Consider the following 13,358-nt stretch of genomic DNA (forward strand, 5'->3'; position numbering starts at 1 on the left):
ACTAGCTTTGTCATAAGACTCTGCCTTTTCTTCCACTCATACACACAGAGCATGTGTTGGCGTGACCAGCTCTGTGATAGGTATGTGGGGGAAACATGCTAGAACTTCTTTTCCTGCATCCAAGAAAATTAACCCAAACCCTTTCTTCATAATACTGCATGCACATTTCTTCCTTACAGTCCTTACAACATTGAAGCATTATTGTTTGCTTGCACATGAGTCCCCTATATTAGATTATGAGTTCCTTAAGAACTGGGGGTCACGATTCCTTTTGGTAAGAAGCAAGGGAAACCCAAGAAGCAAGGGAAAAGTTAACCTAAATTACTCCAGGTAAAAACAAATCTGCTTGACACATAGAACCAAAAAGTCCAAAGGCAAAGTCCAGGCACAGTTGGACTCAGGGGCCCCAGAGGTGTTATCCGGAGTCTCACCTCCATCTCGCTCTGCATTCTTCTTTGTTGGTTTCATCTGCAGGCAAGCTCTCCCCAGCCATGGCAAGATGGGAACCGGTAGATCCCGCATGATGGCAAGCCTGCCTTCAGCAGCTCCAGGCATCCTGCTGCCAGCCCAATTCCCCTGTGAGAAAGAACTTTTATTTCCCAATAGGGCCAGTGGATCTCCCAGGCTAATTCTTGCTGGCCCAGCGTGGGTCCAAGTGCCAGTTCCAGGGCATTCCTTTTGCAAAACGGTTACCATGTTGTGTTGTAATTCCTGCTTTACTTGCTAGTTTCCAGAACTGTGAATTCCACGATGGTTAAAACCAATTCCATCTTCCCAGAGCCTAGTGTAAGACCTGGCACACAACAGGTGCACAAGGCAGCCACTCCCAAGGCCCTGCCTAGGGCTGACAAGGTTGTAGGTTGGCCCAAGGCTACCAGATCCTTCAATATTTCAAAAGCACTGAGTATTCTAAGTCCCCAGTTAGTCTGAATTGAGAGGAAGGGGGTTGGGGAAGACATCTACATGCCAAATCTGACCCAAAGAACCTCACTTTTTTACTTTCCTTCAAGAACCATCCCAGTTTACGGCCCCAGCAGGGGAAACGTACCCATCCGTCTTTGTTCTGATAGAACAAAAGCAATTTTTGTTTCACTATAAATTCCATAAAAGGTTGCAAAATGTTCCAATATTTTGCCATTGTTAAGATAATTCACTGGGGACTCCTGGCCCATCTTCCACCTCCTAGCGGGCTTTTGCTCGTCTTCTCTTTGCTTTTGTCATCCCTGCTTCCCAGGGGAGGGCAGTCGGAGAAAGTCAGCGTTGAGAGGCAGGCAGCTCCTCTTTTCCCAGGCCTGGGCGACCATGGGCAGATGCCCCCGGTTCCAGTCCCACCTGGGGCTTGGGCTGGCTCTGCCTGGCAGGCCCCTGAGACAGTCACATTCTCTGCCTACAAGGCACCTGATGGTGCCGTCCCAGGCCAAGGTGAGAGAGCAGAAAACATCCCACGGAATGACTTCACTCACCAGGTCCAGGCCCCACGGCGGAGACCTCCCCAGGCAGATGGAGGCAGGTTTCTAGCAGCTACAGAGGCCCTCAGATAGGCCTCCTCCCTGTCGTCCTCACTTTATGGCCATCCTCAAGTTGGCCTTTGTTTCTCTGTGTTCTGCCCTTTTGCACAATGGGAAAAGTCTTGCCAGCTTCTCTCTGCCTTGGGCTGCAGCTGGCGTGGCTTTCGAGGGCTCCACCCAGGGTCTCACCTCCATTCACTCATTCAGCACTTACTGGGAGCCCCCAGCGTCGTAGCCGCTCCCAACGGAGGCTCAGAGAGTGTGCGCGACTTGCTCAAGACCATGTGGTTAGAGAACGAGCTAGACCCAGTGATTCCATTGTTATTTATATTTTTTATGCAACAGGTTTTCATTTTCTTATTTTATTTTCTTTTTTTCGCCCACGTTCATCATGGAAAAGTCTTCTCCCTTACCCCCATTCCCACGTGCCCAGTTCTTCTCCCCAGAGGCAGCCACTCTTACTGACTTCTTGTGTGTTATTAAAAACAATAGCGTTACATGAAGTGGAAAGGGACACGATTAGCCAGGCTCCAGGGCCGCTTGGCTAATGATCATGGTTCCATGGCAGGAGCCAGGCACACATGTAGGGGCACTGGTGGTGGCCACACAGAGCCTTCTCCAGATGCTGTCATGGACTGGGCTGGACCCAGGAGTCGGGAGCCTGGCACAGTCCACTCAGCTTTGTAGGACCTGCACTTCCCTTTCACTAGATGAGCCAGGAGATTCCAGGCATGGGGGCCCATCTGAATTATGTGAGTGCTTTTCAAAATTCAGATTCCTGGGCATCACCCCAGGCCAATGGAATCAGAATGTCTTTGAGAGGGCCCAGGAATCTGTCACCTTAAGCTTCCCTAATACAGTATCCTTTAGCACACACACAAAATTATGCAAAGTTTTGGCATAAAGGGATGTATGTACTAGGAAGCTTACTGCTGTCTTGTTTGACTTAGCATAGGTATTAGTCCATTTCCATGCTGCTGATAAAGACATACTTGAAAATGGGTAAATTATAAAGAAAAAGAGGCTTAATGGACTCACAGTTCCATATGGCTGAGGAAGCCTCACAATCACGGAGGAAGGCGAAAGGCACGTCTCAAAGGCAGCCGTCAAGAGATAGAATGAGAGACAAGTGAAAGGGGTTTCCCCTTATAAAACCATCAGATCACGTGAGACTTATTCATTACCATGAGAATAGTATGGGGGAAATTGCCCTCATGATTCAATTATCTCCCACCAGGTCCCTCCTACAACATGGTGGAATTATGGGAGCTACAGTTCAAGATGAGATTTGGGTGGGGACACAGCCAAACTGTATCAGCATAGAATTGGAAAGTCCATTCATGTCCATCAATGAGGGACCAATGCTGAGCAAAGGAATGCTGTGCAGCATTAAGAAGAAGCCAGTTGGATCCTCATGATCTGATATATTGATATATACAACTAAGATGCACTGATAAATGAGAACAGGGAACAGAAGGCATGTTCAGGGGCTGTCCGTGCTTGCATTGAATGCATTCCCCTACACATACATGGATTGCCCCCTCAACAGTAAGAAAGAAACAGTGACTGCTTCTGGGGAACACACCAGGGGACTACTTACTGAATCCTATTTGGTACGGCTGGAAAGTTCTACAGTGTGTACACGAAAGAAAACTGTTCTCACGTTCATGTCTAAAAAGCTCCCAGGTGAATCTGGTGCGCACCCAGGCTTGGTAACTACCAAGTGAGATGACGCATTGCCACCCTCCCTCGCCCCAGGATCTTTCAGCTCTAAAACTCAGGTCCTGGGATTAGTGAACAAACATATGTGATAGTAGCGGGTAAACTGTAGGGGCCACCAGAAGTGAGGTGTCACCAATCAGTGGCTCAGTCTGGAAAGGTCACTGTGATGGGAATAAGTGCTGTGGTCATTGTGTACATTTCATTCTGTATATTTCGTAAGTCCTAGCCCCTGGCCAGGGCTGTATTTGACTCCTTGCAACAGTCGGCCGCCCCTGCTTTTTCAGGAGAAGGAAGGGGTGTCTAATGGGATACACCAGCAAGTCAGAACAGAGAGGACCTGTGGAACGGGTCCTGCCAGGCCTCTGTGCCCTTTTACACATGATGTCTTCAAGCTTTCAGTCAGTGACTGCTAACTCTCAGCCATCACTGAACCAGGCACCTTCATGGGCACTGATCCTCTGAATCTCACACCACTGTATCATCCCCATTGTACAGACAGGAAAACTGAGGCTCAGGGGTCACGTCACTCACCTTTAACCTAGATCTTTCTGACTACAGAGCTCGCCTGCATCCCACTATGTGAATGACCTGAGTGGGCTCCGCGGCAGTGAGGCCTGTTGCCCTGGGGTCCTGTGTTTCCAGCACTCTTTGCCAACTTCACCTCTCTCAGAGCCCTCAGGGATCCTGCACCATGGGTTTACTTTCCCAGGTTCTCTCTGCCCCAAGTTCAGTCACTCCAGCCCAGTGTGGGGGCAGAGATGCGGCAGAATGATGAAGGTACCTTATTGCCCCTTGATTCGGAGGGACTCAGCGTGCGACCTTGGCAAGCACCTAATCCTCCCTGGGCCTCGGTTTTTCCGTGAATACAAAGGGAATAAGAACAGTGTCTGCTGCAGGGGTCTCGTGGAGTATGTAGTGGAAGGTGCACTGCATTCGCTGGCACTGAGCTTGGCACTGAGTAAAGCCTTCATGGGCGTTCGCAGTAATTCCTGAAATTAATGTTTAGGTTGTAAGTTTGCTCTAACACCAGTTAACCCTTCACTGTTTACCCCTAGCCAGTAGAATAGTGCCTGGTACATAGTAGGCACTCAGTAAATATTTTTTGTTGAATGAACAAATGAACCATTGACCTGCTGACTGGAGCTACTGCTGACATACTGGGTGACTCTGGGCTGGTCCGGTCCTCTCACCGAGCTTCAGTCTCCCCATCTGCCAGTGGATGGGAGCCTTTCACCGGGCCTCAACCCACCTAGCCCATTTCTCTTCTGCACCAGCCTTCAGGGATCCGTGAGCAGCTCACCGAAAGTTGCCCTTCTGTTTCCCTGATTAGTAACCTGCAAATTGGACAAATCCATTTTGAAGTGTTCCGCGTTGCCATGGCATCACAACGGCTTCTGCTCCTTCTCCCAGGCAGCAGGGAAGCCTCTTCCTCTTCCCTGCCCCTCCACCCACCCCGCCCAGGAGGCAGCCCATTGGCCTTAAAGGGCCAGTTCCGTAAGCCCCGGAGAAAGACGCTTGCTGAAATCATAGAATGGATGTTGCCTCGTGGCAAGGCGTTCACTTGGTTGCCCTTTGGGGAGGCAAATTGTAGCCAGAAGCTGTGGAGTCAGGGTTCCCCAAGGTAGTGGAGGCTCTCCCCGACTGCAAATGGTGACTACACCTGGAAGGCTGCTACCTGTCCCATCCTCATAACAAGATGACCCCAAAACCAGGCCTGGGGGGAAATGCAGTGAGCTCCTCTGGGCCCATTGACCAGAGGAATCTGGCTCTGCAAAAAGCCAGAGCATCGCAGACATTAGGCCGCCCTGTGGGCATCGCTTAATGTTGTTTAAAACTTCAGATCTAAATTAAGTTATGGTTGCCCTCAGAGGCCACTGCCGTGGGCTTTGGGGACAGAAATTCTTAAACGCATTGCCGTGGTAAGAGGGAAGGGCCAAAGGTTTGTACAAGTAACAAAGGTTCTGGCACAGGTTAGTAAATAATCGTTGAGTGCCAGGTATCAGCTGGGTCCCGCACCAAGCATTCACACCCCCGTTCCATGGATGAGGAAACCGAGGCTCAGAAGGGCCTAACACTTGGCCGTGGTGGTTGTGCTGTGTTGACGTGGACAGTTTGGAGCTGTTTTGTCCAGAATCCCATTCCCCGGTACAGCTCTGGGTCTGAGCCGGCCAAATGAGGCATGAGAATCCAGCGGTGGGGGAGCAAGCAGCCTTCACTCTCAGGCCAGCCTCATTGGATGTGGTGGCAGCGGGATGTAGAAACACCAGTGGGTTTCCGTGGGCCTTTGCCTCCTTCTGCCCTGTGTCCAGCCCAGATGCCTGGTGGCAGAAGCTTCCTGGATCCTCCTCCATCAACTTCCCCACGTGGCTTCCAGATCGACTGGCCCTTGTCCCCTCAGACCATCCACTCTGTAATTTAGACCTTCCTTCTTCCACACTGTGAAAGGTCAAATTCCAATAACAAGTCCCTTTTTCAACTCATTCTAGTGGCCTCTTCCCTCATTGAACCCTCACTTACACCCTGCTTAAGGGAGAGCTATTAAGAGACAGAACCTAAGTTTTCTTTATCACAATTTCCACCAAGTCTGTCTGACTGGTAAGTCTATACTCTTCCCATGGCATTCTCTAAAAGTTGATGAACCCAGAGTGATTGGGCAGCCAGGTGCTTAGTGCTGTGGCAGAGTGCAGATGACACTGAATGAAGAAAAGCCAGCCTTGCCCTCAGGGAGCTTTTGTCTGTTTAGAAACAGAAGATGAACAGACACCACACTTTGAAAACATACATATGTCAGGGTCTCTTCTAGCAGAGGCAATGCCAATTAAGACGGTTTAATTCCGTAAGCTTTTGTGTAAGGCATAATGCTCTTATTTAAATCTATAGTTTTAAACGACATTAAGTCATGCCCCACAGGAGTGGCCTAACATCTGCAGGGCTCTGGGGTTGCAGCACTGAGCTAGGCACGGGCACTTGCAGAGTAAGGGAAGCAATTGTAGAGATGTACTTCTAAGGGGTTGGCGAACATCAACTGTGTGTGCCTGGAGAGCATCCAAATGCTCTTATTCTAGAAACTTGTTCCTGTGGGAAGCAGCCCTCTCCCGTTCACTCTATTGGTCTGCGTGGGGCTGACTCTTCTCCAGGCCACAGTGGTTCCGGAGTGAACACATGACTCAAATCAGCATTTGAGCCCCAGGGTCGGTTGAAGAACTTCTGCTGGAATCAGAGAAAGAGGGCTTCTCTTCCCTGGGGCTGATCACACCGGCAAGCTGTGGGCCTGCAGCTTCCGGGGGCTGCCACCTGGGGAGAGACTGCCCCAGGGCAAGTGGGGAGAGCTGGGCTAGAGAGGGAGAGAAGCAGCTTCCTGTCCTTACACCAGCATGAGGAGGGAGCTCAACCCCATTAGGCCAGCGGGTGAGGAGCCCTCACTGTGGCTCTGTGAGCTCTCTGGGTTTTCCCTCCGCATCTTCCAGCCCAGATGTGATCGCCCAGTTGGATAACTGTCTGCCTCTTGCAGATGCTGAGCAGGAGTCTACAGGGGCCAGGGAGACATGGAAACGGGTGTAAATCAACAGAGAGTGGTGAGTGGTGGGCATTGAGCAGGGCTGCAGGGCTCACGTCCCATCTCACGAACAGGGGCAAGAGTGCCTACTCTAGGCAACCGATGACATGTGGGAAGGGATCTTCTAGCTTTTTTTTCCTTTCCTTTTCTTCTTTTCTTTTCTTTAATTTTTTTTTATTTCCATAGGTTTTTGGGGAACAGGTGGCAGTTGGTTACATGAGTAAGTCCTTTAGTGGTGATTGGTGAGATTTTGGTGCACCCATCACCCAAGCAGTATACACTGAACCTGATTTGTAGTCTTTTATCCCTCACCCGCTTCCCATCCTTTCCCACTGAGTTCCCAAAATCCACTGTGTCATTCTTATGCCTTTGCATCCTCATAGCTTTAGCTCCCACTTATAAGTGAGAACATACAATGTTTGGTTTTCCCTTGTGGAGTTACTTCACTTAGAATAACTTCGTCTCCAATCCCATCCAGGTTGCTGCAAATGCCATTATTTCATTCCTTTTTATGGCTGAGTAGTATTCCATCTCATATATATACATATATAGTATGTGTGTATATATATGATGGAATATATATCACATTACATATATATCACACAAATGTGAGATATATATGTAATGTGATATATATTCCATCATATATATACACACATACTATATATATATATATCTCTCTCTCTCTCACAGTTTCTTTATCCACTCATTGATGGGCATTTGGGTTAGTTCCACGTTTTTACACTTGTGAATTGTCCTGCTATAAACACACTTGTGCAAGTATCTTTTTGTATAATGACTTCTTTTCCTCTGGGTAGATACCCAGTAGCGAGATTGCTGAATCAAATGGTAGTTCTACTTTTAGTTTTTTAAGGAATCTCCATACTGTTTTCCATAGTGGTTGTATTAGTGTGCATTTCTACCAGCAGCGTAGAAGCATTCCCTTTTTACCGCATCCCTACCAACATGTATTATTTTTTGATTTTTTTGATTATGACCATTCTTGCAGAAGTAAAGTGGTATCGCATTGTGGTTTAGATTCGCATTTCCCTTCTCATTAGTGGTGTTCCACGTTTGTTGGCCATTTGTATATCTTCTTTTTAGAATTGTCTATTCATGTCCTTAGCCCACTTTTTGATGGGATTGTTTGATTTATCCTTGCTAATTTGTTTGAGTTCATTGTAGATTCTGGATAAATCCAGTATCTCTTTATGATTAAAACTCTCACCAAAATCTCCATACGAGGGACGTAGCTTAATGTAATAAAAACCATCTAACCCACAGCCAACATAATACTGAATGGGGGAAAGCTGAAAGCATTCCATCTGAGAACTGGAACAAGACAAGGATGTCCACTCTCACCACTTCTATTCAACATAGTAGTGGAAGTTCTAGCCAAAGCAATCAGACAAGAAAAAGAAATAAAGGGCATCCAAATTGGTAAAGACAAAGTCAAACCGTTGCTGTGTGCTGATGATATGACTGTATAACTAGAAAACCCTAAAGATGCCTCCACAAAGCTCCTAGAACTGATAAAAGAATTCAGTAAAGTTTCAGGACACAAAATTAATGTATACAAATCAGTAGCTCTCCTGTGCACCAACAGTGGTTACTCTGAAAATCAAATCAAGAACTCAACTCCTTTTACAATAGCTACAATAAATAAATAAACAAACAAACAAACAAATAAAACACTTAGAAATATACCTAACCAAGGAGGTGAAAGACCTCTGGGAAAAAAAAAAAAAAACACTACAAAACACTGCTGAAAAAAATCATAGATGCCATCCCATGCTCATGGGTGGGTAGGATCAATATTGTGAAAATGACCTTACTGACAACCACCGTCATTCTTCACAGAACTGGAAAACATTTCTAAAACTCTTTTCTTTTATTTTCTTTTTTTGAGACAAAGTCTTGCTCTGTTGCTGTTGCCTGGGCTGGAGTACAGTGTCACCATCATGGCTCACTGCAGCCATGATCCACCTGCTTCAGCCTCCCAAGCAGTTGAGACCACAGGCATGAGCTCCCACACTTAGCTAATTTTTGTGTTTTTTTGGTAGAGACACAGGGTTTCACCATGTTGCCCAGGCTAGTCTCCAACTTCTGAGCTTAAGCGATCTGCCCACCTCAGCCTCACAAGTGCTGGGATTATAGGTGTGAGCCACCACACCTGGCTGGAATCTTCTAGTTTTTCAAGAGAAGCCAGAAATTTAGACTTTGCTGTGGTGTTCTGATTTTTAAACGTTAGAAACCAACATTGCACTTCTGTGGTGGCTGCAGAAATGCTGTGGGTGTTGTTGTACAGTGCTGTTTACCATCTTTCCCATGCCTGGAAGGAGTGCCCCCCTCTGAGGCATCTTCCCTAGCTGTCTCCCCGGATCTTTCAGAGACCCAGGAAAGTGCTGGCCTCCTTGCCAGTGTCCAGGGCTCCCCTGAGCCTTGAGCATCCTTGGGCAGCTCAGCATGTGGGCAGCACAGAGGTACTGCCTGGTTGTAAGTGGTAGGCTCTTGGTAGCAGATGCCAGCATCTCTCAAACATCGTACCTTCCCTTGACCCACTTATTTCTCCAGCAAATCAAACCTGCTGGGGAGAGAGGGGGGCCTTGTAGTGAGTCCAAAGCCAGCTGGCTGTGTCCAGGGAAGGGCAAGCCACCACACCAGTTCCGGGGAGACTGCCAATGCCATCCCTCATGTCCCCTCTTTCTTCCCATGCCTTAGCACAGCGATGGAGACTCTCCAGGAATCTGTCTTTTTCCCCTCCACCTGCTCCAGGCCCCATCTCCATCACACCTCCAAGGGCATCAGCATCCATCCACGCACTCACAAAGACTTCTTGCAGGCCTGCTATGTGCAGGGAACTTAGGAAAGGGTGGAGGCAGTGTCTGCCCTCCTGCAGCTCCAAGTCCGAAACCAAATAATCACAAACATTTAAGTGCTTAGGTGAAAACATTGCCAAACATTAGAGAGGAAAAGAAGCGTACATCATGGAGAGTAAACCAGGGTATCTGACCTAGTCCAGGGGAGAAGGGGGTTGTGAGGGCAGCTTGTGAGGCCCAGGGACTAGTTTTAGACAGGGGGCCCTGCAGTCCGATTTGCTGAACGGAAGGCCACCCTGGCTGCTCTGTGACAGCATGTTGGAGGGTGGTGGGTGTACCTTGTGGGATGGGGAACTGTTAGGAGGTTGATAGTCGTCTGGGGGGAGAGGGTGGGTGCTAGAAGGAGGGGGTGGCAGAGACGTGGGCAGACTCAGACTGTGTTTAGGAGGAGTTGGTGACAGTCTGGTTAGTAAGTGAGCAGCTTCCAGGGGGCTGCCCATGTCCATGGTTTGTGTGCTGTGGGGCGGCTGGTGGTGCCTCTGCTGAAGTGGGGAACACTGCAGGGGAAGCAGCTATTGAGGGGGTGCTGTGGAGGGCAGGGGTGCATCTGAGCCAGCACAGACGGCATCCACATCTCCCAGATACTTTTCCACGGGCAGCATTCTCTGCCTGGAAAGCCATTCTCAGCTTTCTGGACAAGCACCTGTTCATGCTCCAAGGTCTGGGTCAATTTCCCCCCGCTCTGAGCTACTCAGATGTATTTCTGATGGGAGCCCACACCTTGCTTTGCTTGCAACCCGAACCACACTAGGCTGGAAGGAGCATTGCCACTGGGAGGGAAGGAGGTGGTAAGGCTTACAGCAGGCTCAGGGGCAGTCACCTTGGCTTCTGGGAACAGGGAGGCAGGAAGTGTGTGTGAGAAAGAGTGTGTGAGCCTGAGAGTGTGTGAGTGTGGGAATGTAAGTGATTGAGAGTATTGTGAGTGGGAGAGAGTGTGAGGGTTTGTGAAAAAGTGTGTAAGAGCATGTATAAGTGTGAGTGTGTGTATGTGTGTGTTTGCCTGAGAGAGGAGGCAGGGGCAGGGAGGTTCGGAGATGGAAGGCTGGTCTTGCCATACCAACCCCTCCTGGGAGGGCAGTGTATGCTGTGGTGGTCAGGGCCCTGAGCTCTGAGACAGGGACGCCTGCCTTTGAGTCTGAGTCCTCCATGTAACCAGCTCTGTGACTTCAAGCAAGCAATATTACCTCTTTGAGCCTGAGGTACTCATCTGTAACGGGGTCATAAAGATCATTTGTCCTATTGGGCTGATGCAAGGAGTGAATAAGATGATGATTACAAAATACTTAGCCAGGACCTGGCATAGAAGAGCACTCAACCATAATGAACGTTTGACTCCATCCTCTCTGTGCTCAGGGGATGCTGTCTTGACCACCACACCTAGTCTTTTCTCCTGGTTATTCCTGTGCACAGAACCATGTGTTCACGCACTCCCTGGTAGCACTCAGCAAGATGACCACCTTACATTTATTTGTGTGTTTGTCTAGTGCTTTTGTCTGTTTAGTGTTGCTATAACAAAATATCTGAGGCTGGATAATTTATAAGGAAAAGAAGTTTACTTGGCTCATGATTCTGGTGGCTGGGAAGTCCAAGAGCATGGCACTGGTATACACTCCACTTCCAGTGAGGGCATCATGCTGGGTCACAGGGTGGTGGAGAAGCAGAAAGGTAAGAAGGCATGTGCAAAAAGACATGCATGAGAGTCTGGGCTCACTTTAAAAAAACCCTCTTTTTTGGGAACTAATTCATTCCCACGAGAGTCAGAATTCCCTCCTGAGGGACAGCATTAAGCTATTCATGACAGTGGTGTCCCATGACCCAAATACCTCCTACTAGGGACCCTCTCCCAACACTGCCATATTGGGGATCAGATTTCAACATGCGTTTCAGAGGGGACACACTCAAACCATAGCATGTGGTGAAAGTCATCATCTCCAGGAGCTCCAAAAGGGCTGAGCTGGGTTCTTGCTTTGCTCCCTATTGTCTCCTGGCCCCTGGCCTCAGCAGGCACATAGTGGGTGCACAACAAGCATTTCTCAAATTGAATCAGCCAAGGTAGGTAAAATAGTAGTTTCTTCCTTCCCTTTTCCTTCCCTCCCTCTTTCCTCTTTTTCTGACCCCACCCCCAGCCCACTCTCAGGGCTGATCCTCGTGCTGGGCCTGTGCTGGGCTCACTACCCCCTCTTGGTGCAATGAAGCTGAAAGTCAGAACCTACAAGAGAAGTGAAATGGCCAAGACAGGTCTGAGGCCCCCCTGAGACTGTGTGCTATGGTTACTGTCTGCCAAATCACTAGTGCTTCTTTATTTAACTGATGGCTGCTGTCACTTTTCACACCTCTGCGCACACTTGAGAAATTACCCTTTCTTTCTTTCTTTTTAAATCCCAAAGCTCATTATTATTTTTTATTACTTTTAAGATCTCATTCTTTGTTTTAAGCATCCTAAATGAACCTGCCAATTTATATTCCACTATAATGGCAGAATTTTCTAATTTGTTCGTCATTGTTGAACTTTAGCCTGCTAGGAGATTTTATCAGAAGGTAGCAGTTTGTCTGGAGAACCTTTGAAATTGTCAAAGAATTTGTTCCTTCTGGTGAGTCCTGCCAAATAAAACAAATGCAGGAAAACCTGGCGGCCTCTTAGAGAGCCCTGAACATCCCACTGCTATCTGAAAGATTGATATTCATCCTCTGAAATAAAGTCGTTTCTTTCCCATTATCTTCAGGAGCTTCAGCTAAGGATGTTAATATGGAAAACAAGGAGAGGTAAGCGGTTTGATTTTCCCCCCTTTTTCTCTTCAGGAAATTGCTTTCTTATGCAAGAGAAATGCAAGTTCACCCACAGTGGATCAGTCATATGATAAGAAATCTGTTTGCAAGACAGGGAAGCTCATTTCCCTGTTGAGAAGCTGCATTTGTTTGAGGAAGACAAGGAGAGAGAAAGCATTTTTGCTGGGGCACAGGGAAGGGATTAAGGCATCATGACAAGCACACTGCTTAGAAATGAGCCCAATTAAAAAAACATGAACCCATCTGACCCTCATGTGAAAACCCAGGGCTGGCACCATCCACTCCGTGATGTGAGAGACCAGCACAATTATTCTGGAGATCATTAAGATTCTGGGGGAATGAGTTTTCTGGTTTTGCTTGTGATTTCCATTTTCTCATTACTGACAGAAGCTGCATTTATGGATCTTTCTGTTTTAAACAGGAGCTTCTTGGGCTGGTTTTATTTTGAATTGGCCTCCCCAAAAGGCATAATGTCAGAAGCTTAAATGGGCTCATCTGGGCCGAATCTGTGAGAACCCCGGCCCCTCACGCCCTCACCAACTTTTTTTTTTTTTAATTTTTCTTTCTTTTTTTTTTTTTTTTTCTTGCCTTTGGAGATGGGATTCACGACCGTGGGCAGGCAATTGGATTTTAAAGCGGGATAACTCCGTTGCACTTGCCAGGAACTGCTGAAGCAAGCAGGAGAGCCCGTGGGCTTTGAATCCTGGCACAGAGGCAGGCGCTCGCGGCCCAGCTCTCCTAGGATGGGCAAGAGGAGTGTGTTTGTCTTTGTTCTGAAAAGGGAAATTTAATTTCATCCCCCAAGCTCTATCTGCATGGTAATTCCATAGCTAGGCGATACTGTCTTTCAAAAGACTGGGCCATTGCCTGGTTTGAAATGTCGAGAGTTGGCATGGTCCAGCAGAG

Source organism: Macaca mulatta, chromosome 6 (genome assembly GCF_049350105.2).
Source record: "Macaca mulatta isolate MMU2019108-1 chromosome 6, T2T-MMU8v2.0, whole genome shotgun sequence".
NCBI classification, from domain to species: domain Eukaryota; kingdom Metazoa; phylum Chordata; class Mammalia; order Primates; family Cercopithecidae; genus Macaca; species Macaca mulatta.